Genomic DNA, 17,360 nt, shown 5'->3' on the forward strand with positions numbered 1-17,360 from the left:
ACTGTGTATGGCGTTCTTTCATTTTCCCTTCAACCAGTCAGTATGACTTGAGTTCATCACACAGTTATTTTATTTGTTTAACACTATAGGATTTTTTTCTATAATTATCCTCTAAAAACTTTCCTTAACATTTGTATCATTTCCTTTTCTACTCTTTTATTGTGACACAAAAAAATACAGCATGAAATTAAGCCTCTAAACATATCTTTAAGTGTGCAGTACATGGTTACTGACTCGAAGTAAAACATTGTACAGCAGATCTCTAGGGCTTTGTTATCTTCATTGTTTAAAATGTAAGAACTGTTCATCAGTTCCTCTCCATCTCTTTGACTCTTTCCCACTGCAGGTAACCACCATTCCACTTACAGATTCTATTAATTTGACTACTTCAGATGCCAGCTATGGATGAATGATGATGCGTTGTCTTCCTACGGCTGGTTTGTTTCACCCAGCATGGTCGGCTCGATGTCTTCAAATTCATCCATTTCATTGCATAGTGTGGCTTTTATTTTTGTTAAGGTTGAGCAGTACTCCACTATGCAATGGCCCCTCTTCTATCAACCCACATTTACAGTGTTTCCACGTGGCTCTTGTGAGTAAGGGTCCAATCACAATGATCTAGCAATATAGCTTTGATATCTTAATTTTGAGTGAGCCACAAGAACAAGTTGTAACTAAAATGCAGAAGAGGTAGAAGGCCACAGTGGTCAGTATGCAGAAGAAGCTGAAACACAATTCCCTTTGATGGGGTTTCTCATAAAGTGAGGTTCTCAAGGCTATGAGCAGGTCTTGAGGTAGAAGAAGAAGGTTAGACTCAAATAATACAAGATAAAGAAAGATCTAAACATGATAGAGCCCAACAGGAAAGCTAGGCTTCCTTTAAACCTGAGGAGGAGGACAAGGAGAAGAGAGGGGAGAGGGGAGAGGGGAGAGGAAGAGGGAAAGGGGGACGGAGAGGGAGAAATGAAGGGAGAGGGAGAGGGGGAGGGAGGAGGGAGGAGGAGAGGAAGAGGGAAAGGGGGACGGAGAGGGAGAAATGAAGGGAGAGGGAGAGGGAGAGGGGGAGGGAGAAGGGAATGGAGAGGAGGAGGGAGAGGGAGAAGGTGAGGGAGATGGGCAGAGAGAGGGAGAGGGAGCCCAGGAGGAGGCCAGAGAACTCTCTCCAGAGTGCAAGTGTCAGAGTACCTCTCCCAGCAAATCTTCCTGAGGAGTCTCAGGCCAATCCCAAGAACAAAGGAAAAGATAGGTCTGACTTTTATAATCTTCTAGTGGTTGTAGGGCGTTTCATATCACATGATCTAGTTCAACAAAATTGAAACAAACAGGGCTAAATACGAGGCTCTGTATTAAAATAGAGGTTTGTAAAACAAGATATCTAGAGTGACTATGGGTCCTAGCAAGTTACAGGCAAAAGAAGGATCAGGAACTGCACAGTGGTGCATTACTTAAGGTTCTCTAGAGTGACACAACTTACAGAATGCATTTCTCTACTTATAGAAATGGGGATTTATTAGAATGACTTGTAGGCAGTGGTCTAGTTAATCCAACAATGGTTGGCTATGGACAGAAAATCCAGTAGCTGTTCAGCTTACAGGTTGGATGTCTTGGTTGGTTTTCAGTATAAACTGGAATCCCAAAGAAGAGAGGAATAGACTTACTAACAAGGCAAGGACAAGCAGGCAAAGAGTGAAAGCTTCCTTCATCCTGTCCTTATATAGGCTTCTAGCAGAAGATGTGACCCAAATTGGAGGTAGACTTTTCCCAGCTCAAAAGATCTGAATTACAGATGTGTCTTTCTATCTCAAAGACACGGTTCAGAAGTTAATCTTCCCATTTCAAATTAAGCAAAACTCATCTCAAATGTGACCTTCAAGTGATTCCAGATGTACTCAAGATGACAACCAAGAATAGATATCACAGTGGATATTGAACATAGTCCTTTTTAGTTTGTATAATTGTCTGTTTACTGAATAAAACATATATACATACACACACACACATATATATACATATATATATATGTATATATATGTGTGTTTTGTCTATGTTCATGTTTTGTCTATATAGTCTTTCTTTCAGGAATTTGAAGCATCTGGTCTCATGCATACACAGCCAAGAAGCAGAGAGTGATAGATACTTGTGCTCAGCCTACTTTCACCTTTGTACACAGTCCAAAGTTCCAGCCTAGGGAATGATTCTTCCCACTTTCAGATGGGCCTTTCTGCATCAATTTACCCTATATTCTGATCTTTCATAGTCACATCCATAGACTAAATCATTCTTCAGAGGTATGACTGGAGTGAGTCCCACTCCAGGTGAGTCCAGATTCTTTCAACTTGGAAACAAACTCCAATCATACTTTCCTATTTCGTGTCTTTTTTCCTTCTTTTTTTAAAATATAACTTACTGAGCTTAACTGGAGTTTAATTAAACTAATATACAGAGTTGCATCGTTATTTACTGGATCATAGGCAGTGATCATCTCTGATCATAAGCAGTGGCTCCATCTCTGAAGGACAATGACTCCACATTCCTCAGTAGCCGTTACCTGTCAATAGTTCTCAACCAGATGTGGGTCCTCATGAGTCCCTCATCTGTACTGGAATGTTGACAATCTCCATGTTGTCCAGGTCTTGGGCAGGTAAGCACGGTTTTTGAGTTCATGAGTGCAATGACCATGTCGTGTCCAAAAGCAAAGATTCATAGTGCTCCTCTCCATCAACCAAGTCTAACATTCTTTTTACCTCTTTTTAACATGGCTTCTCAGTTGTCATGGACTCCCATGAGTAGTCTTCTGCTTCATAGTTAGACAGGAAGGTACTGGTATCCTGTCTCCTCACAGACTAGGGTCCATTGAAATAAGAAGGCTAAGGACTCCTCCTTAGCCTTCCTACTCCTCAATACACTGTTTAGAATTGTCTGGGCTCCTAGTGTAAATGATAGAGAACAAGGACCTCACTGTATCTCCATGATACCTACAAAATGAAACCTATCAGGATATGAGCTCTAGGGCCAATGTTAGCAGCTTAAGAAATAGGGCTGTTTGATTATTTGCCTGCTGCACTCAAAGAGATACTTGAGGAAGAAGGTTGAGGCTGGAGCAGTAGTGCATGGTTCTTTCCCATGGGATACAACATTATTGTCTGTCCCAGAAACACCTTTCTCCTCCAATCAGGAAACTGTCAAGTCAGTCACATATCAACATATCCTACAGGAAAGATGACTAGCTAGCCTGTTTGTCTAGTCCTAGTTGTTGCTTATTGTGTCAGCATGACCACCCATATCTCTCTTTCATCCTTGGGGCTCTCCCTATATACATGGAAAATTATCTGGACATGTGTCCCACAGATATAGGGCTCTAGTGTTCTTGAATACCTGAGTCAAAACCCAACCTCTTTACCTCCTGATTCTGTGCCCTAACATGTGATCTACATTCTCTCTATTTCAGTTTACTCCTCTATTACCTGGGGTGCTATTGACAGTGTGCACCCTCTGGGATCGCTACGAGGGTTTCACATACCAGTTCATATCCTTACTATGATACCAAAGTGGAATCTCACTTCAGTTGAGTCAGTTGAGATCATTGTATTGGTTTGCTGGTTGCTTCAACTTTCACAAACACTTCGGTGTTCCTTTCTCTGCATACGAGTTCTGTGATGTGGGAGAGACATGCCCATTACCTTACTATTATGCAGCATGGGAACCTGAGGTTAAGTGGAGGCTGAGGATGTACAGACCCTCAAATGGTTAACACACAGAAGGGTTCCACCCTGAAGTCCCCTGCACACTGTCTGTGATCAGCTTTCAAGTCTACATAACGAGGGAAGTTTTGGCCTAGACCAGGGAGTCTCAGTGTGGGACCTGAGACCCCTGCAGCCATGTTTCACTTGCTATTTAAGGTAGAATGAGAGATGGGTTTCCACTTGCTTGTAAGAAGTTAAATAGAGTAACTTAAAGTTAATTACTTTATTTACATTCCAAATGTTGCCCCCTTCTGATCATCTCTCCCAGTGTTCTTAATCCCATTCCCCTTCCCCTTTGCCTCAGAGAGGATTCCCCCCATCAGGCACATCCTCCTTCCCTGGGGCATCAAGTCTCTACTGGATTAGCCACATCCTCTCTCACTGAGACCAGACAAGACAGCCCTCTGCTACATATGTGCCAAGGGGCCTCAGACCAGCCCGTGTATACTCTTGGGTTGGTGGCTTAGTCTCTGGGAGCTCCCAGGGGTCTGGATTAGTTGACACCAACCTTTAAAGTTTTACTTAAGTTTTATTTAAGTTTAAACTCCCACTGGACAAGTCAGAATGTCTACATGGGCAATGAGAAACTCTCATCAGAGACCAAGGCCTGGGGGATATCAAAGAAAGTGTTAGGGCTTTGGTCATCTATGCATGTACAGCTCAGCACACAGTGCAGTTCCAGGGCAACTTGATCACCATCCACTGTACAGCTGTTTGTCCTTAGTCTTGCATTCTTTAAGCACACCGCGTAATAAGTTATTTACTGAAACGTGATGCACAAAGAAAGCTCATGCTGAAACAAGGTAATGCTCACATAAATGATGATCGTCCTGCATACTCCCTCCTGATGCTGCCTGCCAGAGACGGTTAATCCATCTTTTCAGGATCCCAACTCTTATGTCTCTAGGAATATGACTGTATTTGGAAATGGGGTCTTTGAAGTGGTCATTTGAATGAGGGCTGGGGAGACGGCTTTTATTGGGCAAACATGAATTCAAATCCCAAGAATGCATCTGAAAGTCAAAGAGAATAGTGTGCGTCTATAGAGAGTTAGAGGTAGAGACAGGAGAATTCTGGAAGTTCAGCTAGCCTGGCATCTATAGCATGAACAACCATAGAGAAGCCTAGTCTCGTAATCTGGAAGCTGAGGACCAACACCATGGGTTTTCCTTTGATTTCTGTAACAAGAATCTCCCTACAGGGGTGCAGAGGGATGTACACACATCCTAGACACTCACACACCATACACATGCACACATGCACATACAGACATGTGCACACACAATACATACTCACACCACACATGCACACACACACAGGTGTGCACACATTATACACACTCATACCACATGCACATTCACAGATGTGCACACATCATACACATACATTATAGACGTACAAAATAAATTATTTTTAAAAAGTAACTAGGTAAATCTGAGGTCCTGAGAGTGGCCACTAATCCATTATGATAAGTGCCCTCATAGGAAAAAGAGGTTATGACACAGGCAGAGAAAGAAGCCCAAGGGAAGACAGAGAGAGAAGCTCAGCCTCTGGGAGGCAGAGAACTGAGCAGCCCTGCTAACATCTTGACCTCAGCCTTGCTGCTTCAAGACCATAATACCATAAAGCTCTGCTGTGAACTTTGCTATGGCAACCACAGGAAACTCATATTAGCATCTAAAATCAGATGGTAACCACTACATCCTAGGCATTTTGGCACAATTTTACCATATTGGTCATTAAAATTTAAGTCTTATTTTTTTTTCATTATCTTCTGCTAGCACAATTCAGAAAGTTTCAAAAAAGCAAGGGGCAGCTTGTCTGTGTCACACAGATATTAAAGATGGTCACAGGCTGTATTAAAAATCCAACATGTCCACTCTTAGCCATCATACAGGCTAGGCACACATCTACCAAAAGCATCTACATGTCATTTGCAAACAAATGTTTACAAATGTCGGCCTTAAATGTCTCTCTACTGTTTCCATTTGAAGAAGAGTACAAAAATAATCCCTGGAAATTAGTTATTATAAATATAACACACAAAAGCATTACAAACAGGCAAGGAGGGTATTTTGATTTCATAGGGTAAAGTATCAATTTGCACCTTAATGTGCATTTGTGGTGCAAATCGTCTTCTTATATAAAGAAACCTCAACTAAAAAATTGGAAAGCAAAAAAAAAAAATAAATGATTAAATATTATGACTATATGATTATAAAAACATAGCTTAGAATAAGTATTGAATAAAGAAAAATCACATTATAGAAACAAAACGCACACGTTGTGCAATAGCATAGTCAAAGGAAATTAATTCACCCTGGGGTTGGGGATTTAGTTCAGTGGTAGAGCGCTTGCCTAGCAAGCACAAGGCCCTGGGTTCGGTCCCCAGCTCCGAAAAAAAAAAAAAAAGAAATGAATTCACCCATTCTTTCATTTATCCCACAAATGTCTCCGGAGCTTTACTCACATTCCGAGCAACAGACTAAGCAAAGCAGAGAAAGATCACAGGAAAGATGTGAGCTCTGTCTTCGCAGTGCTTACAGTCCCCAAACAAAACCCACAGGTGAGCGGAGTCCGTGTAAGTCATGAGAAGGGACCAGGGTAGGGATAAGCCAGGATAGACAGCCATAGACCTAGTGCTTCTGAGCCACAGAAACAGGAGGGAAGAGCTGGGAGAAAAGGAATGAGGGATGGGGATGGTGCAGGGCCTGGGCTCCCTGAAGGGCAGAGCCACTGGGGTGTTAAAGAGTGGGGAGGGACATGACCTGTCCTGAGAAAGCCCTCTGAGGTGGTGTGTCCCTGATGGCAGGGAGCAAAGCACTTGTATCACCCAGGAAAAGGCTCTTGCCACATCCCAAGTGTCAGCCAGTTTACCACAGGCGTGGCAGCAGAGATAACAAGAAGACTGGTTTAAGCTACCTTACTGAGAGAACTGACAGGACTGGATAGTTAAATGAGCAAGACTGAAGAGGGTCATAAAAGGGAAGAGTCAGCTATGACCCCGAAAGCTCTAGGGAAGGGAGGGTCCTAATTCCTGAGATGAAGTGTATGTATGTATGTGTGTGTGTGTGTTTATCCATGTGTGTATGTTTGTGTATGTGTATGAGTGTATGTATGTGGGTGTGAGAGTGTGTGTATGTATGTGCCTATATGTATTTGTGTTTGTGTGTATTTGTGTGTGCATGTGTTTAAGTGTGTATGTGTGTATATGCGTGTATGTATGTATGTGTGCATATATGTATGTATGTATTCATATGTGTATTTGTATGAGTATTTGTGTATGTATGTGTGTAGAGGTGTGTATGCCTTTCTCTCTCTCTCTCTCTCTCTCTCTCTCTCTCTCTCTGTCTGTGTGTGTGTGTATGTGTGTTTATCCTTGTGTGTAATGTTTGTGTATGTGTATGTATGTGAGAGTATGTGTGTGTGTGCATGTGTGTATTTATGTTTGCATTTATTTGTGTGTGAATGTGTATAAGTGTATGTGTTTATGTGTGTATATGTGTATACGAGTGTATATGTGCACATATGTATGTGTGTATATATTCATATGTGTGTATGTGTGTTTGTATGAGCATTTATGTATGTATGTGTGTGGAGGTATGTATCTCTCTCTCCTCTCTCTCCTCTCTCTCCTCACTCTGTGTGTGTGTGTGTGTGTGTGTGTGTGTGTGTGTGTGTGTGTAGATGAGAGCTCCAGAAAGACGTTTCTCTAGGCCCGCTGCTGTGCTGCACATCTGTGAGGACACTGACCCTCGGACTTCCCTTTTCTCTGCTCTGCTGCCTTGGCACACTGCTTCCCTCCACACACAACATGACTACTGTACTTGCAGGCATACCTGTGATTAACACCAGGAGATTAAACGGAAACAAGATGGTGACGAGCTGACTCCGTGAAAGGAAAATGTTTCTGAACATCTCACAGACTTTTGCTCATATTTTCTTAGCAAAATTTCTGCCTCAAGAGATGCTGCCTACAGCTGAGTCAATTAAACCCCTACCCAAACCAGAGTCCTCTAACCTAAACATGTGGGACGGGCTTCTAATAGACTACCTCTGCTTGAATGTTAGCCTGGGTACCTGAACGACACACACTCCAATGTACATAGATCTTAACAAGTACGTGAGTGCTGGCAAATCTGACTAGAAATCTGGAGGACCAGTGACTTCAGCCACACCCTCGGGAACAGAGTATTTTTGTTTTCAAACTGATTGTACCATGTAGAAGCATCATACCGAGTTTGGTAGTATTGCTGTGATCACGTCAAAGCGGAAGGCTGCCTTTTTTTTTTTTTTTTACACACACCGCCTTGCAATCTGTAGGCGACTGAGCATAGAGCCCTAAGGCGGTTGCCTAGTCTTACCCTCCAGGGAAGATTAGACCACCCAGGAGTCTCAACTGCCTCCCCCTCAAGTCCCAACAATGATGGGGCTTAAGCCTCTGTGCATTATGGGACACCTCCAGCCTGACCCTTTTCTCCCTTGCAGAAGACAGGAAAGATCCATTCAAACACTGCTTGTTGCGTGTTACTTTTCCGTGAGGCCAGAGCATACCAACTGGGCCCCAGTCTGATGGCACTTGGTACATTTCCAGCGTGAGTGCCGGCTACTTCATTTAAAGGAGGCATGGTCACTTTTTGTTATAAGAGAAAAAAAATCAAACTGGATCTAACCAGACTCCTCAACACGCTCAGCATATGCAACAACAAAAACAGTCTTCACTGAGAGCAATCTGCAGTCTCTGAGGAGACCGGCAGCTAACGATGAAGAGAAAGGGGAAGCAGAGTCAAGCAAAGGAAGGCTCTTCTGTGAGAACGCCCTATGAAGTCACCCTAGCGAAAACAAGGACCCTGAAGTCTGCACAGACCACACCCCAGGCTCGAGTCTGAGATTTTCGGGACATCTCAAACTATTTTCCAAGCGCTTGGGGTTTGGCACAGCCCCGGCTCGCGTGAAGTTTTTCCTGTAAGTCTGTCTGGATGCTGCACCCGCTCTCCATTTTTCTCTATTTCCCTGTGGTGAATATCCTGGTCATTTACTCGCTCCACAGTCGTCATCTCATGCATGGCTGGCGTCTTCTCACTGTTTGTGCCCTTGCCCCTTCTTGTGGTTTCCAGAAGCATCTGAACATTATGTTCACACATGGTTTAGAGAGGTGTCTATTGCTTCCTCTCGGCCTCTCCTCAGCGTTAGGAGAGCTGTGTCAGCATGTGAAGACACTGCCATGAGGGGGACAGGAGAGGATGAGGGGTGCGGTTGCCGGTCAGAGACAACGGTTACCTGTACTGTTTGTAAGGATGCAGAGGGGTGAAATCTGCCCTGTGTTGTCCCAGAGGGGTGGAACTAGGCACAGCACATGAGGCCTCAATACAAGACAGGTTTTGTCTTCTCTGAGGAGCCAGGAAAACAGTGAGCTGCCTGCCTTACACCACAGGGATGAGTGTTCCTCTGCTATTTGTAAAGATGCATCTCTGGAAACTTAAAAACTAATAAAATGGTTCTAGACTATAATAAATAATCAGAATCCAAGACTTTAAGCCTTTCTGTAAGTGTCGAGCACTGTACACTGTTGCTCAGGGCACCGCTGGGTCCTAAGAAGCACTCCACAGCACAGAGGAGAGGGTTAAGTCTAAAAAGCGTTCATCTTGGAAGTGTGAGGACCTAAGATTGCTCCTCGGAGCCCACATAGAAAAGGGCAGATGAGGTGCAGGCAGTTTTAACTCTAGCAGTGGGAGGGGAGAAAGGTGGATTCCCTCAGGCTTCCTGGCCAAACGACCTAGTGTATTTGGTGAGTTACAGTCAGAGGCTCTGTCTCAAAAACAAACAAACAATGTCAACAGTGCTTGAGTCACAATGCTACCATTGTTCTCTGTCCTACACACACACACACACACACACACACACACACACACACACACGTGTGCACAAGCACATATGTCCATGGACATGTAAATGCACTCATGTGCATACACACTCTCCACACACATAAACACAAGTGCTCATATAGAATATATACGCAAACTCACTGAAGAACCGCTCTGTGATTACTTGCTGAAGGCGTGGATGGACAGTTGGATGAAAGCTGGCACAGGTTGGACAGTGTTGAGTATCAACGTCACACGCAGAGCCATCCTTTCCCTGAGTAGGGCCATGGTCCTCTGCCTCTCCTTCCTCCTTTAGCACCTCTCTCCCAGGCTCCAGTGGAAACTGCTCCTCTGCCACACAACTTGGACTCAGCTCTTCCAGATGACAATGTTTAGGAAGGGGTAGTCTCTGAGCCTGATTAGGCTTAAGTACAGCCATGCCCAATGCAGAGCTCTCTTGAGAAGGTCCTGAGTCTGAATGAATCTCAGGCCGATGCAGCTCCTTTGCTCAGTGGCTGTCTTGGAGGATGTTCTGATCACTAACTGAATGTATTCTGGGAACAGGAGGAGCAGCCTTCTCTGCTCCTGCGTGCATGGCACTGGGCACGGATGAGCTCCACTCTTGAAGAAGCCTATCAGAGGAAGGACAGACTGCATGCATCCTTGGGAAAGATGGTCAGAACAGAAGGCATGCTCATATTCCTTGCAGTAACAGACTATATACACAGATTTTGTAGGTCATCAGAACTAGTCAGTAGCCAGACCCCTAGAAACACAGGAAAAAGGAGGAACCTAAGTTGATTTTGCAATACTATTTGTTGGTATTATTTTCCCATAAAACCTCATTTAATAGTCTCCAAAATTTGAGGGATTCATGTGCCCATTTTACAGATGAAGACACTAATCTTTAGTGAAATACAATGAGTTGCTTGATGTTACACCACAGATGCAGACTGTCTAAGAGTCTCTCTAAGCCAGGGTCTGTCTGTCACATTACCACAACCTCACGGATAAAAGAGCTCAATGCAGCATCTTCTCAGTGCTTACTTCACACAAGTGAAACGATGTTTTGCTAAAGCAGACACGGGAAAGAATGTTTTCCTGAAGCAGACACAGTGAAGGGATGTTTTGCTACAGCAGACATGTGAAAGAATGGGTAGTGAAGGAGTATAAATACGACCCCGCGGACAGTGGGGGAGAGTGCCTTGGTCTGGTTTGCTCTGCATTGGTTCACCTGACATAGCATTGTGGAGCTCTGCTTGTGGTATCGCCGCCATTGAGAGAAACTTGCCAAAGAACTGCTCATGAGGTTCCTGTAGCCTCTTGTCATTTCCACAGCCTGGCTTCAGGCCACTTGGCGAGCCTTGAGGTTTCTCCAGGATTGAACTACGGCTGCTGGTTCATGCATGGTGTCTGCCTGCTGAGAGGACTGAACTGAAGCTGCCAAGTCATAGTTGGTGTTTGCTACAGGACTGAACTGCTGACAAAGAAGATCAAGCTCGCCCCCAAAGAACTATTGCTGAACATGTCTACTTCCTCCAATCCTAATAACCTCTTTTTCACTACCTCTAGTGGGTGGTTGGTTAGAGGACAGGTTGAACACGTATTAAAGTAGGTTGGAAAAATTTTTTGCCCATAGCAAAAAATAAATATAGTAAATATGAATGGTATTTATTTGAACGGTTTAAAGCATGTAAATCAGTATGGAAATGTTAAGTTGTTAATAATAATGAATTCTTTCTCAAAATATGCCCATTTGCTCTGCTGTTAGGACACTCCCTCTCACTTTCAACTCACACTTCCTCAACAAATTGTACATGGGCACACACTCAGAACTTGTCAGATAATATCTTTTATTTCAAAACTTCAAAGAGTTCTTTGCCATGGTAGTTGGTTTTTTCATAACTACAAACCATAGGATTATTTGATCATTTAAAGTTGCCTTCAGGGGAAACATTAAGATGCTCATGACTTCTGACTTCCTTAAGGAAATATTGACTGAATGAATGAATAGCCCAGCCCGGCCTGGATATCATTTTTGCCCACTTGTCTATGACATGAGAGAAGTCCACATAGAAAATGTGATTTGAAGTTCACTTCCTCTTTCTGAGACCTTAAAGAATTGGGGAACCTTAGACATGAGGGTCAGAAGTAGAGACTGAGATCAAAATGCTACCTCACTGCCAACTCCCTAAAGGAGTTTCCACAGAGGTCTGTAGGAGGGCTCCAGGGAAAGGGAGGATGCCGGGAATTGGTTCAGTGGGTATAATGCTCAAAGTGCAAACACAGGGAGCCAAATTCAATCCCAAGAACCCACTAAGACCAAAACAAAACTGGAGCAGTGGTGTGTGGCTGTAATCCCACCAGTGAGGAGGTGGAGTCAGGAAGATGCCTGGATCTCGATGGCTAACCAGGCTGCCTCGCCTACTTGCTGTGTTCCAAGCCAATAAGGTAGCCTGTCTAGATTTTAGGAAGGTGAACAATGGCCTGACAAATAATGCTTGAAGTTGTCCTCTGACTCACACACACATACGCATCTGCACATGTGAACACTCACACACAGAGAGAAAAGAAAGTAAAGGAGGTGACTGGGAGGAGGAAGAAGAGCTTCACAGCCATGGGAGACAGCAGCCCAAAGCCAGAGCTCCAGTCTGGACAGCCATATGCAGGACTATGATTTTAAAGGCCCAGAATGCACAGCTCTTACACGGATACCTTATGACATAAAGACCATTTCCTTCTCCACCATCACGGCAGAGGCCCTCTCCCTCACTGCCCTCTGGATCTCCAGACTCTTACTCTGTTACCTTGAGTTGGACTCAGCTCTGTCTGTTTATTCTGCACAAGAGAGCCACTCAAAGTCCTACTCCTGGCTATCCATGAGAGTGACCACAGAGGATAGTAAGGGTCAGGGAGGCTCAGTGCATTCCTCAACAGCCCCTTCCAGGTCTTTAAGATGCTTTTAAGGGTGTTTAAGACTGACATCATCACCATGATACCAGCAGTCTTCGTCATCATCACCATCATAATCATCATCACAAACATAGTTCATATTTACTGAGTATTTATTTTCTTGGTAATATTTTAAGTACTTCTGAAAGTGGAAAATTGTGGTTTCTTTGGAGACGCAGGTTAAAATGATGTTTTTCTGGGGCAGACAGGTGAAGGAATGTTTTGCTACAGCAAACACGTGAAAGGATGCATTATGTTTACAAAAAATAGAAATAAATATGACTCCACAGACAGTGGGAGCTCAAGAATTGATTCACTTTGCCCCACCTTGCTATTTTTCACTGATGAGACACGTGTATTGGTTTGTCTCACCGTTATATTGCTAAGCTTTGATTGTGGCGACTTCGTGGAGAGAAACTTGCCAAAGAACTTCTCGTGAGGTTCCTGCAGTTTCTTGTCCATTCCACTGACTTGGGCCAGTTGGCAAGCCTCACTCTTTCTTCCAGATTGAAGTGTCCTTGCTGATTCATGTGGTGTCTGCTGAGAGGACAGCAGGGCGGGACTGCAGCTGCTGATCGTGTTTGATGTTTGCTAGTGGACTGGACTGAAAACAACAAAGACTGGAATTACCCTAAAGAACTATTTCTATACAGCTCCACTTCCCCCACCCTAATAACCTTTCTTTTCCACTATGGCGGGTGGTAGGCTAGAGGGGAGGTTGAACCTTATTAAAGTAGGTTGTGAGAAATGTTTGCCTACACTTAAAATTCACACAACAGCCACCATATGAGGGAGATAGCATTGTTCCCATTTTACAGAGGGCAGGATGGAGAGAGTGAATTTAGGTTACTTGCCCAGATTCTAAATTGGACAGCCAAGATTCCAAATCCACTCTGACTCCAGTGCTCACAGGCAACACTACCATATGTTGCTTCCCATAAGATACAGATGGAAGGACTGCTAAAAATGGTTCAGTCAGCCATGAAAACCTGAATTGGGATGTTCAGAACTTACATACAAAGTATGATGGCGTATGGTTCTAATACCAGGGGAAAGCAGAGACAGAGTCTTACTGAGCCAGTGAGCACTCAGAGAATGATGCTGTCTCAAAAATAAAGAGGAGAGTAATAGAGGATTGTGCCTACAGTCAGCCTCCGACACCCACAGGTAAGGATGCGCACACTTACATGCACACATACATGTATGCCACAACACATACAAACAACATAAAATAAAAATAGATTTTGAATATTTGATTCTTATTTGCTTTCTTCAAGAAGTTTCCTGATTTACTATAACTCTTGGTAGAACTGGGATTTTCCCTCCCAATATTATTCCCATTATTTTGAAACCTTAGATCTGTTCTCTGTCCTCTTTTGAAACAGACTCTCTATATTTGGAGGGAAAGAACGGAAAGGGCTTTTTGATTTCTCAAATATAAAACACGTGCTCTTATTTAATTTGGAGAGAAGGCAAACTATCATAAACTCAGATGTAGATGACATGGCCCATCTTACTGAGGTCTGTTCTGTAATATAAATGGAATGTGTACTTAGAGTGACTATTCTTATAGAAGTAGAGAAAACTGTATATCCCTTAATATGGGCAGGAGCCACTTAGTTCCGACAGTTATTTGAAACTGGTATTTAGAGGTCTGAGCTAACACTCTGTTTCAGGGCAGGTATTCCCTTTGTAGGAAGTCGACAATATGTGGAACGCTTTGTGCTAGGAAGAAAACAGGAGATCAGTTCTATGGAGGAGGATGGCTGCAGTTGCGTGGGGGAAGACCTGTACCTGAGATGGCAGAGCAGGGAGCTAAGGTGGGCGCACAAAATTCAGAAGCTGGGGCTTGGCCCTTTTGCCACCTTCGTGCTATTAACTATGTCTTCCTTCATTTTCACAGGATTCCCTGTGTGTCTTCAGTTAAACTTCTAGGCCTGTCCAACTGTGATTCAGACATTTGGAAAACAGGCCAGTGCTCACAATAGGAGCCAGATATGGACACCAGGACTCTGGAAAAACATGTGGCTGGGATGAAGGCTGGGATGATGACACAGATATGTCATTACACTTCTGGAAGTGCCCGTAAAAGGAAGGACACAAGAGAGAGGGGGCGGCTGGGACTTTGGTAGCTTGAAATATAAAGAGAATTTAATCACAGGTTAAAGAAGCCTAGGATAAGTCTTAAAAGAAATTATGAACAATTTTGAAGAACTAAATCACTGTATATTAGAAGCTACCTTGCTTTGTTTTCTAAAGGAAACTTCTCGAATGTAAAAAAAAAATAACAGATTTTTTTAATGAGGAAAAAGTCTGATGGATTTGTGGTGTTCTCTTATAAAAATAGCACTAAGATGTATAAAAATCTAAATCTAAATAGAAATACCCTTGTTCTTATGTTCTCATACTTACACATCCACACAACCCACTCCTAGCTCTTTCCAAGTCAATAGGTATAAAATAGTAAGGGCACTTTAACAATAGCCCCTTAATATTACTAAAGCTTGATAAAACTAGATGTTCAAAATGAGGGGTAGGTGTAGACACAAAGACCAACTGCCAGCTCCATGTCAGCCAGCTCCACATTTAATTCTGTTTCATAATCTTCACCTGAAGGAGCTGTTAACATCCATACAAGTACCATGTAAACAACTGCAAAAGCCCCAGGCTTGGCTTTCTAGTTCAGAAGAAGTAGGCTTCAAGTTAAAAACAGCAACAAAACACAACAAAACAAAAAACTCCCCCAGTATGCAAATCTCAAATGCCAATTTTGATGATCTGTGCGCTTGATATCCACATAAAGCCGTCTTTTATATTCTCAGAGAGGAGGGTAGACTTGGGGAATTTTCGAAACCTGCATTCCATGAGAATGGAGTAGAGCGGACCATGGTGTGAATCAGAAACAGAACATTTTCCATTGTGCATTTCCTCCTCACTGACTGCAAGCCGTGGTACTAAGAAAGAAGCAGTCTGGGATGCAGAGAACTGCTCCTTATGTGTATAAATGTGGCTGCTCTCCTCTGGGTCAGCACTGGTTTAGCATGCCTCTGTGTCATCCCAAGCTTGCTGAACTCCCTCTCTGCCTTCCTTCCCTCGACTGCAGAAGAATCCGCTGGGGTTCTTCAGTTAAACTCTGTCCTGTTGTTTTTCCTCCATGGATGCAAATAGAAACATACACCAGTAAATAGGGGCACTGAAACTAGGTGCCACTACTTCCCTGGGATGGGCTCATCCAGATAACTAAATACAAGTTTGGTATTTTTAAAAGATTATCATCAGAATGACAATTTCCCAAATACATTTCTGAACAGAGTGCCGAGATCCTCAAGGCAACCTCACTGAGACAAGCTGGAGAACCAGGGCGGCATTGAGGCTCCTGGGTCTATACCCTCTGGGTATAAAAACAGGGTAGTAGAACCACTGCACTTATGATGTCACAGGTACTGGAACTGTATGCACAAGACTTGTACAAGAGCAAGCCAGTCAAAGTCCCACAATAGAGGGAAAGGGATTCCTAAGAGTCTTTCCCATCTGAGGAACTCTTGGCATTTGATAATTGCTGGGGAAGTTTCCTCCAGGGATAAGTGCTCTAAGTCACTACCTATTCCTCCATAGTTGCCCCCATACCCATGCACATACTCGTAGCTCCAAGTGTGTATTAAGAAAAAGAAAGCTAGGTATAGGAGTGCATGCCTTTAATCCCAGCCCCAGGAGACAGAGGCAGGTAGATGTGTTCAAGGGTAGCCTGGTCTACACAGAGACCTTGTTTCAAAGAGAAAGACAGAACATGCCATCGAGAGGGAAAGTGATGGTAAGGGATGAGTTGGAGGGAAGGGAATGAGGATGGGTCTGATTGAGACACATTATAGTGCATGTATGAATATTAAATAAAATACTTAAAATTAAAATAACAAGCACATCAAAGGAAAGGAAAAATTGAAAGGATATCTGAGCCACCGATCTACTCTTCTCACGACTGATGATTTCTGATCACTTGTCTTCTTCCATTGCCCGTTTTCTGTCATGTGGTTAGCTGTAGTTCTCTACTGTCAATGAAAAGCTTGAGGGAATCCACTGGCGTTTTCTCTCTGATAGTGGGGTTCTTCAAGTTTCTTGAGACACACTGTCTGTTTCCCTTTGAAGCTACTTTCCTTTCTGTCCTATCCAGTGACTCTGAGTTTAGTCTACTCTTCTTCTTACTCATCCCCTAAGTCCTTGGTCAGAGGGCTTGCCTCCAGATCAGACGTTTGACATTGGCTCCATCCAGGGTTCTTTGCACCACAGGAACCTGGGTGAGGTAAAGACTTGTTCTTACAAGTCTCTTGTTCTTACAGTTTTAATTCATGTTAAATCCCCAAGGCCTCACAGAATAGAGGAAACCACTGTAAGCTCAGTACTGCTACAAGGTCAATAAAATGGATGTGAATGCGTTTGTAGCCTTGTAACTGCTAAACAAAACAAATCTGGGCTTTACAGGTTTGATATACAACCAATGTGGAAATGATGGCCAGATTCTTACTCTCTTGGCTTAGACGAATAAAAGCACAAGATCAACAGCTGTCATTTTTATCTTAATTTGTTCTTCCTTTGCTGTGATAAACACCATGGCTGAGCAACCTATGGAGAAAAAGACTTATTTCACTTTACAGCATATAGTTCATGGTGATGGGAGGTCAGGGCAGACATTCAAAACAGGAACTTGGATGCAGGAACTGATGCTTCCTTCCCATGGCTTGCCCATACCACCCTTGCCCAGGACCACCTGACCAAAAGCAGCAGACCGTATAGTCCCTCTCACATC

This window comes from Rattus norvegicus, chromosome 6, assembly GCF_036323735.1.
Source record: "Rattus norvegicus strain BN/NHsdMcwi chromosome 6, GRCr8, whole genome shotgun sequence".
NCBI classification, from domain to species: Eukaryota; Metazoa; Chordata; class Mammalia; order Rodentia; family Muridae; genus Rattus; species Rattus norvegicus.